A 16845-nucleotide genomic window follows, 5' to 3' on the forward strand; every position below is an offset into this window, starting at 1 on the left:
TTGGTCTTATTGGATTTAATTATATTCATTTCTGATTACTATGACCCTGAATTTTTATCACCTCATTCCCTTGGAAATAAAACCTGGGGAAAATTAAAATAAATGAATGCATGAATGAATGAAATGCACAAACACATACATGTGTTTATGCATATATGTGTATGTATGTGTGTATATATGTGTATATATGAATGTAATGTGGGATTCATGTTGTAATATGAACCCTAGCACTAGAGGGGAATGTTATCTATGAACTCAGGAAAGGATTTACAAGCCATAAAATTCTAGGAGCTGAGAGCTACTCCTTTTCCTACAAACAAACTCTATATATGTACATTGGTCCCATTGTAGTCTGCTTGTGAGTCCATTTTTCAAATATGAGTATTTCTGAGAAAATAGGCTTTTGATTTTTTGGAAGGGGGAGATATTTATACTAACTGTTATTACTATATACCATATGTAACTGCTTTTTTTTTAGAAAGTTAATTGATAAAATTACCTAATTGTTAATAAGGAGCACAATGGTGGTGGCTAATGAAAAAATAGTACTAGAGACCTAGAGAACCCTGAATTTGAAGTAGTCAGCCACCATCTGGGGATCTAAATGATCAATGAAAGTCAGAATTGTGGAAGAAGTTCTGTAGGAAGTGCTACATGAGAAACAGGCTAAATTGCTAAAGACAAAGGCAGACAATCTAGACTCTCGAGTCTGAGACTGTTGCTTGGTCCAGTAGTTGTTTGCCCTGACTTCGTGTAGATGAAGTTTCTGTTCTGGTCTTACCCTTCTTCTTATGTTCCTTTCTCACTTTCTTTCTCTCTTATTCTCTTTATTCTTTAAAGCAGATCAGCATAGACAAAGCTTGAAGGTCTGTGTGCCTGAAAAAGTGTCTTTAACTGTGTTTGATTTTCCCTAGCCCAAGTTCAATACTTCTTTTCTTTCTTTTTTTTTCCTTGTTTGAGGAGGATTGAGGATGGATGGAGATAAAGTTATAGATCTCGTTTGAATAGAGTAGAGGGAATATTTGACAAAAGGCTTAAGAAACCTTGGCTCTTCCCCAAAAGTAACTTATCTTTACCTTCCATTACTCACCCCAATACTACCACCAAGCTTCATAGTCTTTCTTCTAGTCCCAGCTAAAATCCCAGCTTGAACAGGAAATCTTTACCCATTCCCCTTAATTTTAGTATCTTCCTTCCATTAATTATTTCCTATTTACACTGTTCTTGTTGGTCCTTCATTTTCAAAAAGGACAAGAAATCAGGAGGGTGTTGTCCTGACTGTATGTACTTGCTTATTTATTGTTGTTTGCAGGTTGTCTTACCACTTTAGAATAATAGCTCCTTGAGAGCAGGGGCTGTTTTGTCTCTTTTTATCTCTAGTCCTTAATACAGTGCCGTTCACATGGTAGGTACTTAAAAAATATTTTTTGACTTACCTACTTGACAGTTACTACTCACTCTTCTTTTTTGCCCCAGATTATTGATTTTCATCTAAAGTCATGGATTATCATTCATGATAAGGACATTTCTTCTATGACTTTATTGTCAGTCAGACAGAGCAGAGTTTGAAGAAAACAAGGGTTGGAATTTTCAAAAAATTTGCTCTCTTTCTATTCTATGCTTTGGTCATCACAATAGCCTCCTTCTTGTTCTCCCTTTTGATAATTTCTACATTATCTAATTTAACCTGCCCCAGTTCCCAGGTGGTATTCTTGTCCCCAGTTATATTACCTTAAAATAACACTTTTGTCATGGCCAGACTTGTGTGATATTGTGGAAAAGTCATAAAATTTGGAGAAAACCTGGTTCCCAATCACAGCACTCTCACTTGCTCCTTCTGGGACTTTGAGCAAATTTCAACTTCACTGAGCACCAGTTTCCTCACCTATAAAATGAAGGAGCTACATACACTCTCTCACTTCTAACTTTTCTTTCAACCCTAAAGCTATGATTCTTTGTCTCCTTTATCCAACCTTATAACCCTCAGCCCAGGAACACAAAACCTTCACTGATGACCCAAGGCCTCGGGGTAAAGCCGAAACCTTTTAGCCTGATATTCAAGAGTAGTTCTGCCTCAGTCTGTTGCTAAATTAATACTACTAAATAAATGACAGAAGAAATTGTCAAAGTTCTTAGCTCTCCTTGATTGTTGCACTAACTCCCTCAAGTTTAGTAGAATAGAACTAATTCTGGACTTCATTACTTCAACCCACCTCAACCTCTACTTGGCTAGATAGAACAGGTCCCCAGAGGTCAGCACATACTTCTTCCCTCTTTGTACTTGAGGTATTCCAGATACACACATTAAATGATTCAAATTACTTTAACTTTCAATTAAGGGAATTGATTCTTTCTCTTCTGAGGAACAGAATAAGGAAAAAAATCCCAGGATAAAAGGAGAAAGTCACTGGTAGGAAAAAAGAAATAAGGAAAAGGGGAGAGAGGATTATTACTTCAAATAAGCAGTAGTGGGAAAAGAATATACATATAAAAAGACAAATTCTAGATAAAAAAGAGGTCAGCTGAAACAAAATATTAAAGGGAAAACTGAGAATATATATTCACTCACAAAGAGACTGTATAGGAATATATCAAACCCAACATGACAAAAAAGACGTATTAAGGAAGGTGTGACTTAAATGGGAGGGCAAAGGAATAGTCCTGAGGGAAAGTGGATATAGTCACATGCAAAAAAATCCCAAAACTTCATAATGTTTAAGAGCATTTATAGGAAAGAGTGAAATGTACACACATAAATATGCATATCGATGTATATGATATACATATATAAAATACATATAATAAACATATGAATACATGTATTCACATATCTATCTATCTATCTATCTATCTATCTATCTATCTATCTATCTATCTATCTATACCATTTCCCCATATACCTGCCCCCACAAAGGAGGTAAGTCACACTATTCCAATATACCCAACATCTCATTCAATCTACATGCTGGTGCCATTGCCCAGAGATTACTAGGTCATGAAGACAAATCCCTACCACAGCACCTTCCTCAATAAAGAACAAAGTGTAGCTTAATCAGACCTTCCCCATGCTAGTGATGCTGAAACATCAGCTGTAAAGATTCTCACCATGAGGGTTATCCTCCTCGTTTTTTTTATCTTTTTCTTCCTTCTCTGCTTCCACCTCTTTATCCTATTTTTCCTTCTCTTTCTTTTTGACTTAAACTTGTTGCGTAGAAATCCTCCCGCTTAAACTCTCACCCTTCTGACCCTAGCTGTTTCTACTCTAAAACATTTTAAGGGACACCAACGAGGGAAAAGGGGTAGAGGTAGGTGGGAAGCCAGGAGAGGGCATTCACAGAAAGCATAAGGGCCCTCTCCTCTCTCTACCTCTCCCAGCCTCCTTCTCCTTATAGTTTTCTGATAAGGCAGATTGCCTTGACCTGAGCTGGCCTTATGAAGAAGCCTTGTCTCTTGGGCTCCCTAGGGGCCCCACTTAGTACCCCACTTAGGTCTTCTCTAGTCTTTTTTTTAGTCCATCCCCTTCACCTGAGACCTATGGCTCTGTTTCATTGTTCCATCTTTTTTTCTTCTTGAAAGGAAGGGTCTCTGTGTCCAGTACAGGGTGGGTAACCTGGAACATAGAGCCCACATGGGGCCATATAAGTCCTTGGGTGTGATCTTTTGACTAAGTTTAAGTTTTATAGAGCAAATCCTTTTAAGAGGATTTGTTCTGTGAAGTTTAGATTCAGTCAAAGGGTCACACTTGAGGACCTAGATAGTCACATGTGACCTTGAGGTCACAGATTCCCCACCCCTGGTCTAATGTGAAAAGGCTGAGCAGTCCTGGAAAACAGATGCTGGAAGATGGGCATAGATGGAACTGTTGAGGACAACTACCACATTAGTCCTTACATGTGAAGACAGAGCCTCCTCCACTCACTAATCCACAGGGTAGGGATAAGGACACAGTATTTCTGTAGTTCCCACAGAATCACAATATCTCGGAGAAAAACACCTCATCTAATCTAGAAGGGCCAAACTTGGGGTCAAAATACTTCCCAGTGTGGTCCAACCAGATTCAGAGAGGAATGTTAAACAAAACAAATAAAAATGCAATACAACATAAAGCTAATTTGTAGTTTTCTAAACCAATGTGTGGCCTTCAGGAATCCATTTCTCTTTGAGTTTGACATCACTGGTCAAGTCCAACCTGTCACTAATCATACCTCTCTATTACTTATAGGTTCCTTTGAAATATATATATACATATATATACATATGTATATTATTAAGATTAAATTTATTTTATAGTCATTACTTATCTCTCCCTCTCACTGCCCCCCAATAAAATAATAAAAACACAACCAAAAAAGAGTGAAACCCTCTCATGTGAAGCCTTCAAGTATTGAAATTCAGCTAGTTATTCATGTTTTCTCCTTACTCTCCTAATTCTTCATCTGACCTACACACAGCACTGTTGAGGAGGTGCTAAGTGGTATGAAGGTAAAACAGTAGACTTGTAGTTAAAAAGGGACCTGAGCAAAGCTTTGACTTCAGATATATGGGACCTTGGGCAGGTCACTTAAGCTCTATCTGACTCAGTTTCCTTAATTTTAAAGTGAGGGAGAACAGGAGCATTTACCTCACACAGTCATTTTCAAGATTAAATGAGATAATATTCATAACATGACTAAATGTGCCTGCCACATAGTAGGTGCTTAATAAATGCTTATTTCCCTCTTTCCTTATTTCCCACCCACCTTCATATCCTGGTTAGCCTCCTAGGAACATCATTCAATTTCTCAATGCCTTCCTTAAAATGAGGGCTGCCTGCCTCTCCTGATTGAATACAATGGGATAGACCTGCCTAAAGCAGACCAGAGTGTAGAAGCATTAATTAGCCCATCCTTCCTTTTGTACCCTATGCTTCTCTTAATGAAGCCTAAATTCACAATAGCTATTGTGTCTGATTTGTCACATGGTTGATTCATAATGACTTTCACACTCAGATATTTTTCATATCAACTGTTGTATATCAATATTCCCCCCCTTCTGTTACTTCTGCAAATATTTTGTTTTTTTGTTTTGTTGTTATTGTTGCTTGTTAGGGTTGTTTTTTTGTTTGTTTTTGGTTTTTTGTCTTTTTTAAAAACTTAGTTGTAGGAGTAATGGTCCAGGCTCTGATTGCGCAGAGAGGTCCTGTCCAACCTGTGCTTATCCTCACTGTCAATGGCCCAATGCTCAATGGTCAGTCATGAGTATAGCATTGGAGAGATAGATCTTAAACCTATTTAAGATACAACATATGATTTTTAAAAACCTTCCTACAGTAGCTTCTGCACACGCATACACACACACATCATGATGATAGGCACCAATAAAGGTGAGGAAGGGTGGGAAGCAGAAGTGACTAGAAGAAGGTACTTGACTGAGAGCACAGACATCAGGGTTACAAAAGAAACTCAGGGAAAGATTGAACAAAATGTCTTTGTGTTTTCATAGGCTCTTTCAATATGACTTAAGTGAAGAATCAAAGAAAGCATTGACCAGCCTAAAATCAAGGAAATCTTTTCTCATCATTGGGGAAGAATGTAAAAAGACTCCAGCAGCATTCTTTGACTGAGACACCCAAGAATCAGTCTAGCCCTGGCTCTGCCCACTTGCAGGGTAATTTTGAATGTCACATTTTTTTTTTCCATTTTGTTTTTAATTTGTGGAATAAAACAAGTATTTCCATAACAGAGTGCAAAAAAAAAAGATGATTGCACATGAAACTGAAAATCTACTATGTACAGCTTTTATTACTTTCAAATATATAACAAAAGTATCATGTAAATTTCCTTTTTTTCCCTCCCTCCACACCCAACCCTAGAGATGGCTACTACTAGACACCGTCAAGATATATATATATATATATATATGTGTGTGTGTGTGTGTGTGTGTATGTATACATATATAGATAAATGTGTATATATGATGTGTATATGTATATATATATGCACATGTATACATATTTAGATATATGTGAAATCATTTTATACATACTTCTTTCTATGGGTGCCGGTAATCATTTTCTTCATGTGGCCTCTATAGTTACTTTGGGCATTTATAATAGTACAAATAATTTACTTGCTTGAAGTCTTTCTTAAAACAATATTGCTGAATAAATGCCCGCCAAGCCGCCTCAAGTGCCTATCGCTCTTGATGTCTGAGCCCGAGCCCCCGCCGGAGCCCAAGCCGGTGTCGGGGCCGCCTGTAGTCCGTGCAGAAACCACGAGCAGAGCCACACAAGCCGCGTGGCCTGCCGCCCCCTTCCGTCCCCGTCACGGCCGCCTCTGTTCCCGTCACAGCCGTTATGGGCCTCACCATATCTTCACTCTTCTCCCGCCTCTTCGGAAAGAAGCAGATGCACATCCTGATGGTTGGTTTGGATGCTGCTGGCAAGACAACTGTTTTGTACAAGCTGAAGTTAGGGGAGATAGTCACCACCATTCCAACTATCAGTTTTGATGTGGAAACAGTAGAATATAAAAATATTTGTTTCATAGTATGGGATGTTGGTGGTCAAGATAAAATTAGACTTCTTTGGAGGCATTACTTCCAAAACACACAGGGTCTTATTTTTGTGGTAGATAGCAATGATCGTGAGAGAATTCAGGGAGGAGCAGAAGAGCTGCAGAAAATGCTTCAGAAAATGAATTGCGGGATGCCGTACTGCTGCTCTTCGCAAACAAGCAGGATCTGCCCAACGCTATGGCCATCAGTGAAATGACAGATAAACTAGGCCTGCAGTCCCTTCTTAACAGAACTTGATGTGTTCTTCAAGCTACCGGTGCTGCACGAGGAACTGGTCTTGACTGGCTGTCAAATGAGCTCTCCAATCGTTAAATCCAACTGGATAACTAACCAAGGACATGTTTGATAGAATTGGGCCTAGGCTTGTTACAACAAAATTAGTTTGCTTCTTGGTTATTAAATGGTATCTTGGAACTGGTTTGGGCAGGATTTTACAGCATTTAAATTTATTTTGTTGCCAATTATTGTTTCCCAGGTTTAATGTTGCTGTTATAGCAGTTATACTTGGATTAAAAAAAAATTCTCCTTAACTTGAAAAAAATGTACTTTTATGATTTTACTTCCCTTGGCCTATATGCCTGGACATAGTTATTGTGACAACTTTTAAATGAATAAGTTTTGAATGTTTTTTTGAGCCCCAATAAATAATGGTTTAAAGTTTCCCCTTGCTACTTTACTAATACCTTATGTCATTCCTTGGACAGTCTGCAGATTTCAAAATGTAGCATTCCATTTGTATTTTTTTCTCTCCCTTGCCAAAAAGACTTTCTAATACTGCTGCTGCCAGCCAAGAAGATTCTCTAAAACACTATTCAGATTTCCTGCAACTGAGGGACGTTGTAACTTTTTTATTAACCATCCCTGCTTATCTTTGTGTGATTTGGACTAGATGGACAATTAATTATGTGCTGGTGGCAAAGAGTTGATACTCAGATGTCTTTTAATACTCAGCAGATTATCTTCCTTTATATTGTATCTTTTTTGTTATGTTGTATGTTGCTTTTGGTATCAGCCTGACTTTTTGCCCAGTGTATCATAGTTGAGCTGATGTTTTATTGTTTATTGGTGAACATATCTTCATTAAGAGATTTTGGAAAATTCATCAAACTCAATAATGAATTAATTTCTTCATAACCCACTTGAAATTATTCCTAATAAAATGATAAAATATTAAAAAAAACAATGTTGCTGTTACTATATTCAATGTTCTTTTGGTCCCGCTCATTTTGCTCTTCATTGTTTTGGGCAAGTCTTTCCCTGTCTTTCTAAAATCATGAAGCACATCATTTCTTAGTAGTATTCCATCAAAATCATATACCACAACTTGTTCAGTCATTCCATGATTGATGGGCATCACTTCAATTTCCAGTTCTTTGCCACCACAAACAGAACTACTATAAATATTTTAGAACATATTGGTTCTTTTCCTTTTGCCCTAATTCCTGGAAATAGACCAAGTAGTGGTATTGCTGGGTCAAACATCAAATTTTTGTGTCCCAATTTTTTAATGTCCCAATTTTTTTCCACATCCCCTCCAACATTTGTCAATTTTCACTTCTATCATTTTGCCAAACTGGTAGGTGTAAATGATATCTCCTGGTTATTTTAATTTTCATTTCTCTAATTGAGAATGATTTAGAGAATTTTTTCATGTGACTATAAAATTGTTTTGATGTCTTCATCAAAAAACTGCCTATTAGTATCCTTTAACCATTTATCAATTGGGGAATGACTCATATTCATATAGATGTGACAAAGTTCTTTATGTATTTTAGATATGGGACCTTTATCTGATAAAGTCTATAGATTTTTCCTCCCAATTTTCTGCTTTCTTTCTGATCTTGGCTACATTTGTTTTATTTGTACAAAAAAATTAATTTAATGTAATCAAAAATCTACTTTACACCTAACTTTGTTCTCTACCTCTTGTTTATTCATAAATTGTTATCTAATTCATAAGTATGATATGTAATATGTTCCTTGTTTAATTTTTTTTGTAAAATTTGTTTTTATATTTAGGTCATGTATCTATTTTGAATTCCTCTTGGTAAATGCTTTAAGATACTGGTCTATGCCCAGTTTCTGCCATATTGCTTTCTAACTATTCCATTTTTTCTAACTTTTTGGAGAGGGGGAAGGCAAGGAAATTGGGGTTAATGACTTGGCCAAGGTCACATGGCTAGTAAGTGTTAGGTGTCTGAGGCTAGATTTGAATTCAGATCCTCCTCCTGACTCCAGAGCTGGTACTTTATTCACTGCAACACCTAGCCACCCAATCCCAACAATTTTTACCGAATAATGAATTCTTATCACTTTTTCTTTGCAACATCAAGTTTCTCATTCATAATATGAAATAATTGAATAAGGTGATCTCCAAGGAAGTCCTACTTCCCAGGTCACAGGCTGCCTCAAAGTAGAAGCTTCCTGCATTGCAAGGCCCTCCATGCTGTAATTAGTATCTATATAGCCTCTTCTCTTCACCTTTCCCTGATTAAATAAGGAAGAATCACACAGGACCACTCCTACCAGTGAAGACTGAAGGAAACACACACACACACACACACACACACACACACACACCTGCCAAGTCATAAGTTGCCTGAGTTCTGAGACCTCCATAGCAGGGCTTTCTGGAGAACCATTCTCAAGGAGCTTCTTGCAACTGACCTGATCTATATAATACTCTGATCAATGGGTACCTCTTGTCTTATGACATCAAATTTATGCCTCTTGTTGTCCTTATCATTGTGGTTCAGATTCACTCTGCTGAGCTGGAAACTCCCTTTCCGGGGAAGATTTCATGCTCAGCCCTTCCCAAATAGTCCCGCCCCCACACAGTTTCTGTCCACCTCTGCCCTCCACTTTCTGCATCATCTTCCACAATCTGTTACCAAATTCCCTTCTTAGATATCTTCCTTTTCTACTTTCCATTTTTGGGGACTCACAGGAAGCTGGATTTCTCCCCAAAGATACTTCATCTCTCAACAGCCACTCCAGTGCTGGATTATCCTTCTCTCAAATCCTTTAACACCCAGAGATGACACTTTTCTAACCCTCACTCAGAAGCTTCTTCTCTTTTGAGGCTCACCTCCCCTGTCTATCACAGTGTCTGGATTATTTTATTTGGTAATCTAGCCTCTAAATAGTTCTTCCTCCTTTCTCAAAGAGTTTGGCAGTTGGTTCACAATCTTATTCTCTACTCTAACTCCCGTCTTGGATATTTTGATAATCCAATTATCTCTTTAAACCCTCTGGCCTTCTAGCTTACCACCATTCTCAGTTACCATGATGCCCAGCTCTGCTCTACTTCAAACAGTCATAGAGGTGATCAGAACACAGATGTCACTATTATTCAAAACTCTTTTTCCCCTAGAACTCTGACATTCACTTCTAATGATAAATTTCTGACCTGTCCCTCATTGCTCTTAAACCTATTCTTTTCCCTCACAAGTAGCTCAAGCCTCATGTGGTAAAGGGAAAAGACTTCTGTTTTTGAAGTCTAAGGATGTGATATCAAATTCTTGCCTTATAACCCATAACCTCTGTGACCATGGGCAAATCAGTCAATTTCTTTGGGCTTCAGCTTATTCATCTCTAAAATGAGAGTGTTGGACCAGATTACTCTGAGGTGTGTTACCACTCTCAATCTGTGCTTCTTTGATATTTTCCCATTCATTGTCTATCACTCCTGCTCTGGTCTCACTTCAAATCCAGCCTCAGATACTTACTAGCTGTATGACCTGAGTAAGTTACTTAACCTCTGTCTGCATCAGTTTCTTCACTTGAAAAATGGGCATAATAGTACCTACCTCCCTGGGTTATGAGAACAAAAATGAAATATTGGTAAACTCATTTATAAACCTTAAAGTGCTATGAAAATACATAAAGTAAAATGCATAGGTTACAAAGGAAAGTACTTCTATTGAAACTTTTAACAATATATACATATACACACGCACATGCACATGCACATATACACATATAAATTCATAGACCGTAGGATAAAAACATCCATAGACTGAAAGGTGGAAATTCCTTTTCCAGAGCCTGTCAGTGTATTCATACTTGCTGCTTTGTCTCTTGCCTCTCACTACAGGTCTTTGAGAGGTAAAAATGGTACAATGGTGTGGGTGATGTCTTTTGATTCATTCATAAATTAGATTTAAGCAAGGCAGAGTTACATGATGGCATTAGCCATGCTCTCTCTTCCAGAGTCATCACGATACAGTGGCAGGACAGAGGCAAGATGACTGATGATGTTTCAGGATGCAACGGATTATTTTGGTGTCTCACCAAGCTCTAAGTGCTCTTCAGTACCCATTTAAGCTGCCTTTATGAAAATTGGAACAAATTGTTCTCATCCACCCTGGAAGGTTTCATGTGTTTGGGGTAGACACACCCCTTGTTCATGAAAAGGTTTTAGACTCCTAGGTTTCCTGACACCAGGTTTAGTTTATCTGCTGAAATGGCTTACTGAGGTGTAGATGATGTACATGCTATAGCTTTTTGGAGCCACAGGTAAGAGTTGGATGGATCAGGTAGACACCAAAGGTGAAAAGCAGTGCTGAAAAGGGCTCAGCATCTATATTAGCAAGCACCCTAGCACACCTAGGATGTCCTGCTTGCACAGGTTCTTAGATCTGCTTTTATAAAAGGAAAGATGACTTCAAAGGGGTTAACAATTAAACCATGTAGACTTTATTCTATCTAACCTTCTCACAAGGGTTGTTGATCACCAACTCCTACAGTATTTCCCAATTGCCTTTCTCACAGGGGCCAGCAGAAGGGGGCGGGCAACTTCCCCTACATCTTGATGGGGATAGTCAAAACGCACAGGTGCATTCCCCGAAATCCCCTAAAGCCTAAATGGGGTCCTGTTGAGGCACATACAGATTCCCCCAAAGCCTTGATGGGGACCAATCAACACACACAGCATCCTAATTTGTGCATTTCAACCCTAAAATTCCCTACTCACTGACTAGTGTCCACATGCCCTATACTTACACTCCATCTCTCTAGGGTCCTGACCTTTACAATCAAGACAGGCTACACTTGTTCCTTGTGATCTACATGGGCTGTCATAGAGGTATTTTGAAAAATAGAGCTGATATCTAATACCTGGTAACAAGAGATTGTATGGCCATGGATCCTGGAAAACCACTTACATTTATAGTATCCCTCACACCAGTGGCACTAGTCTTCCCTGACTACACCCTATACTTCCAAGGGAGGATAAGAGACTTGGTCCAAGAATCCTCACCAACTCAGGGTCAGGACTTACACTAGAAACTAGGTTCCCCAACCCCCATATGTTTCCTTAAGTTTAGTTATGTTCTATTGTGCAGCATTTTAGAGGGTAAAAAGATGGGAAGGAAGACTAGTAATATCTAGACAGAACTAGAGAAAGAAGTGCTAGGCATAGGGAGGATACAGGCAAAAATAAGAGGTAAGCAGAACTAATCAGGGAAGCCTTTCTAGAAGGGGCAAATGTTTAGTGTGATAGGGAAGGAAAAGAAGGAAATAGATTGCTGAGAGAGAAGAATGGTTCTCCAAAAGGAAGGATCAGAGGACTAAAGAGTGAGGCATGGGATTTGGATGCTGAGAACGAGAAGAAGTATTCAGACTAGAGCAGAAGCATAAGGCCATAGAAGGCAGACATAGGGGCAAGACCAGGTGAAGAGCCTAAACAACATCCCTGCTGATAAATTCAAATTGTTTCTAAGTATACAGAAACCTCCTTCCTCAAAAATCAGACAAAAGCCCTGACCAGCACCAGCAAAAGAGACACAGAGGAGAATATCTTCAAGTTAATGATAGAGATGGGAAGCACTGAGCATAAATCTAAATTTGGTACAAATGCCATCTTCAGAGTGTCTCTGGCTATTTCTAGAGCCAGAGCTGCTGAGAGAGTTTTCTACTTCTACCACCAAATTGCTGACCTTGCAGGCAAATATCATATGTAATGGTGATAAGCTAGAAGCATTTCCAATAAGATCAGGGGTGAAACAAGGGTGTCCACTATCACCCCTCTTATTCAATCTGGTACTAGAAATGTTAGCAGTAGGAATTAGAGAAGAAAAAGAAATCAAAGGAATCAAATTAGGCAAAGAAGAGACCAAGCTATCACTCTTTGCAGATGATATGATATACTAAGAGAATCCTAGAAAATCAAGTAAAAAACTACTTGAGACAATAAATAAATTTGGCAAAGTTGCAGGATATAAAATAAACCCATATAAATCCTTGGCATTCCTATATATTTCCAATGAAATTCAATAGCAAGAGATAGAAAGAGAAATCCCATTTAAAGTTACTGTAGACATTATAAAATATTTGGGCATCTACCTGCCAAAACAAACCCAGGACCTATATGATCACAACTACAAAACACTTTTCAAACACATTAAATCACATCTAACAAATTGGAAAAATAACAATTGCTTGTGGCTGGGTCAAGCTAATATAATAAAAATGACAATTTCACCTAAATTAAGTTATATATTTAGTGCCATAACAATCAATTTACCAAAAAACTGCTTTATAGAGCTAGAAAAAATGGTAACAAAATTCATTTAGAAGAATAAATGGTCCAGAATGTCAAGGGAATTAGTGAAAAGAAATGCTAGGGAAGGTGGACTAGCTATACCAGATTTCAATCTGTATTATAAAGCAGCAGTCATCAAAACTACTTGGTACTAGCTGATGAATAGAGTAGTGGATCAGTGGAATAGATTAGGCACAAGAGATTTCAGCAGTCAATGACTATAGTAATCTATTGTTCGATAAACCCAAAGACCCCAGTTTTGGGGATAAAAACTCACTATTTGCCAAAAACTGCTGGGAAAACTGGAATATAGTATGGCAGAAACTGGGCATAGACCATTACCTAACACCATATACCAAAATCAAGTCTAAATGGGTACATGATCTAGGTATAAAGGTTGATACTGTAAGCAACAAGAGCCTGCATCTACCTCATACTCAAAGTGAACCAGATTGGCTCCATAACTGAATCTCTTCAGGCACACAAGCTAGTCGAGTCCAGTGGGTGAGGAGTAATGATTTCCTGTCATTTTGGGGAAACTGAAGAGACCTTCATTGCAGACCTGGTGGTGGGTCTCTCCACTAGGCAGATCAAGGCTGGTGCCCCCTGCTGATCTGAGCATCAAGTAAAACTAGCTTCTCAGAATTGAGGAAGAGTTGGGCAGCAAGGTGAAATTTGCTGGAAGAAACTTTAGATACCCTTGGACCAGGAAATCTCTGTGGCCAGGAAGCCTCAGAGCTCACGGACAACAATCACCTCTGAAGAGATCTGCTTCTGTCCTCAGAATGGGCAGTGCCAAGTACTAGAGCAGTTTTGTTTTGGGGGCAGGGGGCCTTGCTGCTTAACTTCGCTCTCCCCTCCACCTTTCTTTGATGTTCTCACTGCTTTGCTAGAACTGTCTTACCAGAGACTACCTGACCATTTGTCACTCTGGTGGAAGACCATTATCATATTTTAACTAGGATAGAATGACCTGTTCTCATGCCAACCCCAGTGCTGATGTGTGGAGCCATGTACTTGTGATGTAGCCCCAAAGAACCCACAGGCCAGATCCTTAGTGGCTTCTATGTGCAGAATAAAATTATTCAATAAGCCCCTCCTCCCTACCTCCCAAAAACCTCAAGAAAAATAAAGTCAAAAAAGGATCTTCAATCTGTTCTCAGACACCATCAACTCTTACTCTGGGGATGGATGGCATTTTTCATGAAAAGTCCTTCAGAGTTGTCTTGGACAGCTGTATTGATGAGAATAGCCAAGTCATTCACAGATGATCATCCTATAGTATTGTTGTTACTTTGTACATAGTACATGTCACGTTTCCTCAGTTTATGTAAGTCTATCCAGGTATCACTGAGAGAAGCCTGCTCAGCATTTCCTATAATACCATAGCATTCCATAATAATCACATGCCACAGTTTGTTCAGTCATTCCCCACTTGATGGGCATCCCCTCAAATTCTAATTCTTTGCCCCCAGGGAAAAAAAAAGCTGCTATAAATATCTCTGTGCAGATAGGTTCTTTTCTCGTGTCTTAAAGTCCTTAGTAGGATTTTTACAGACAGATGTAACTCTGGATCCTTTTTATGGGATATGCAGTCCTCCCTTTTCTTCGACATGTGTTCCTCCCAGATTCTCACCCAAGCTTTTCTTTGTTTTGGTACATAGAATATCGGAACACCAGGCATTGCTGGACTTTGCTTTTTATTGTGCCAGTGTGGAAAACTAAGGTGGTGTACTTTTCCACAGTATATGTGTTAAACCCACTAAACTACTCCAGACTGAATTATTGCTCTTAAGATTGTGTTTGGCCAAGAGTTCCCTGGATAGATGATACTATATCTTCATTTCTGTCAGAAAAAAAACCAAACACCTGTTCACAGATTTCTATATCCAAATGCACTTAATTAAAGGATATTCTCTTAAGGTAACTGAAGTCCCACAGAGTGATAAGAATGACAAGGAGCTGGGAGGGAGTCAGGGGGGATGGAGTCATGCCAATTTTCAGGTTTTGTCCAGCCCCTTTCTGTTTTTGTGCAAGAAAGATGCCATCTCTAGTGTGTACTCCAAATGCTCTTTCTCTTTTAGGAGCTCTGGGCAGTGATTGTAAGGGATGTCATTACTATCGTGGCAGCATTTCTCTGCTTTGATATCTTTAAGAATCAAAAACTTTTCAATTTCATATATTGAATATAAGCTATTTGGTCTTTTCTTGTTGCCAGTCTCTAAGAATTCTACCCTATTCAAATCTGACTGTTGTTGTCTTTCTTCCTTCCTTCCTTCCTTCCTTCCTTCCTTCCTTCCTTCCTTCCTTCCTTCCTTCCTTCCTTCCTTTCCTTCTTTCCTTCCTTCCTTCTTTCCTTCCTTCCTTCCTTCTTTCCTTCTTTCCTTCCTGCCTTCCTTCCTTCTTTCTCTCTTTCTTTCTCTCTTTCTTTCTCTCTTTCTTTCTTTCTCTCTTTCTTTCTTTCTTTTTCTCTTTCTTTCTTTCTCTTTTTCTTTCTTTCTTTCTTTCTTTCTTTCTTTCTTTCTTTCTTTCTTTCTTTCTTTCTTTCTTTCTTTCTTTCTTTCTTTCTTTCTTTCTTTCTTTCTTTCTTTCTTTCTCCCTGTGACCTTCAATATTCAGGGCACAGGTGCATTTTGAGTTAATTATGGCATATGTTACAAATATTGGTCTAAACCTAATTTCTGCCAATATCCTTTCCAGTTTTACCTAAATTTATTTTTCATGTTGAGAGTTCTCCTGTGAGTAATTTATGTTCTTTTGTCTATTGAAGACTACTTGTTGAGTTTAATTGTTTCTGATTCTTTCTTATTTATTTTGGTCTATTGGTGTACTTTTTTATATTTCTTTTAACTAATACAAAGTAGTACTTACTGCATAAATAGACTTATAGCATAATATCACATCTAAAAATTGTTTTCCCAGGAAGAGACTGATCATTTTAAAATTTAAGTACTATTAAAGAAAAAAATAAATGGTGATAATAATAGCAAAAAATTATTATAAAAATATTTTACAAGTAATTGGGAAGAAAATAAAATATAAAGATAAATAAAATTTCCTGTTTATACATTTTGATTATTTGTGTACAGAGGACTGATTCTTAGTCCTATGTATTTGGATTGATTCTTCAAATAAATTGGAAATTAGGCCTTTCTCAAGAACTTGATCCCCAGATCACTGCCCCTCACACACAAATTACTTTCTTCTCTTTTAGCTGCAATAGTTTTTTTTTCTTTTAATCTTTTATTTATTTATTTTTAGTTTTCAACATGCATTTACACAAGATTTTGAGTTACATTATTTTTCCCTGTCTTTCACCTACCCCCCATCCCAAAATATCCAGCCTACTGAATATTCCTTCCCCAATATGCTCTCTCTTATATGCTCCCCTTCTCCTTCCTAACTTTCTAGTAGGGCAGGATGGATTTCTTTACCCCAGTGCCTGTATACCTTATTTTCCAGTTGCATGTAAAGAACTTTTTTTAACATGTTTTCAAAACTTTGATTTCCAGATTATTTTCCTTCTTCCCTCCTCACCTACCCATACTGGGAAGATAAGCAATTCAATATAGGTTGTACATGTGTAGTTAGCAAAATGTTTCCAGAGTAGTTATATTGTGAAAGACTAACTGTATTTCCCTCCATCCTATTCCACCCCCACTTATTCTATTTTCTACTTTGACCCTGTTTCTTTTCAAAAATGTTTGTTTCTAACTACCATATCCCCAAATCTACCCTCCTTTCTA

The 16845-nt window shown here is 38.1% G+C and overlaps 1 pseudogene; it reads left to right on the forward strand.

The window, feature by feature from the left end:
• The first annotated feature begins 6311 nt into the window (after positions 1-6311).
• LOC138177704 (ADP-ribosylation factor 4 pseudogene) lies at positions 6312-7738 on the forward strand (annotated as a pseudogene).
• The last annotated feature ends 9107 nt before the right edge of the window (positions 7739-16845 follow it).

Source organism: Petaurus breviceps, unplaced genomic scaffold, assembly GCF_028583685.1.
Source record: "Petaurus breviceps papuanus isolate PSGF00001 unplaced genomic scaffold, PetGlider_PUasm1.0 90444, whole genome shotgun sequence".
Classification (NCBI taxonomy): Eukaryota; Metazoa; Chordata; class Mammalia; order Diprotodontia; family Petauridae; genus Petaurus; species Petaurus breviceps.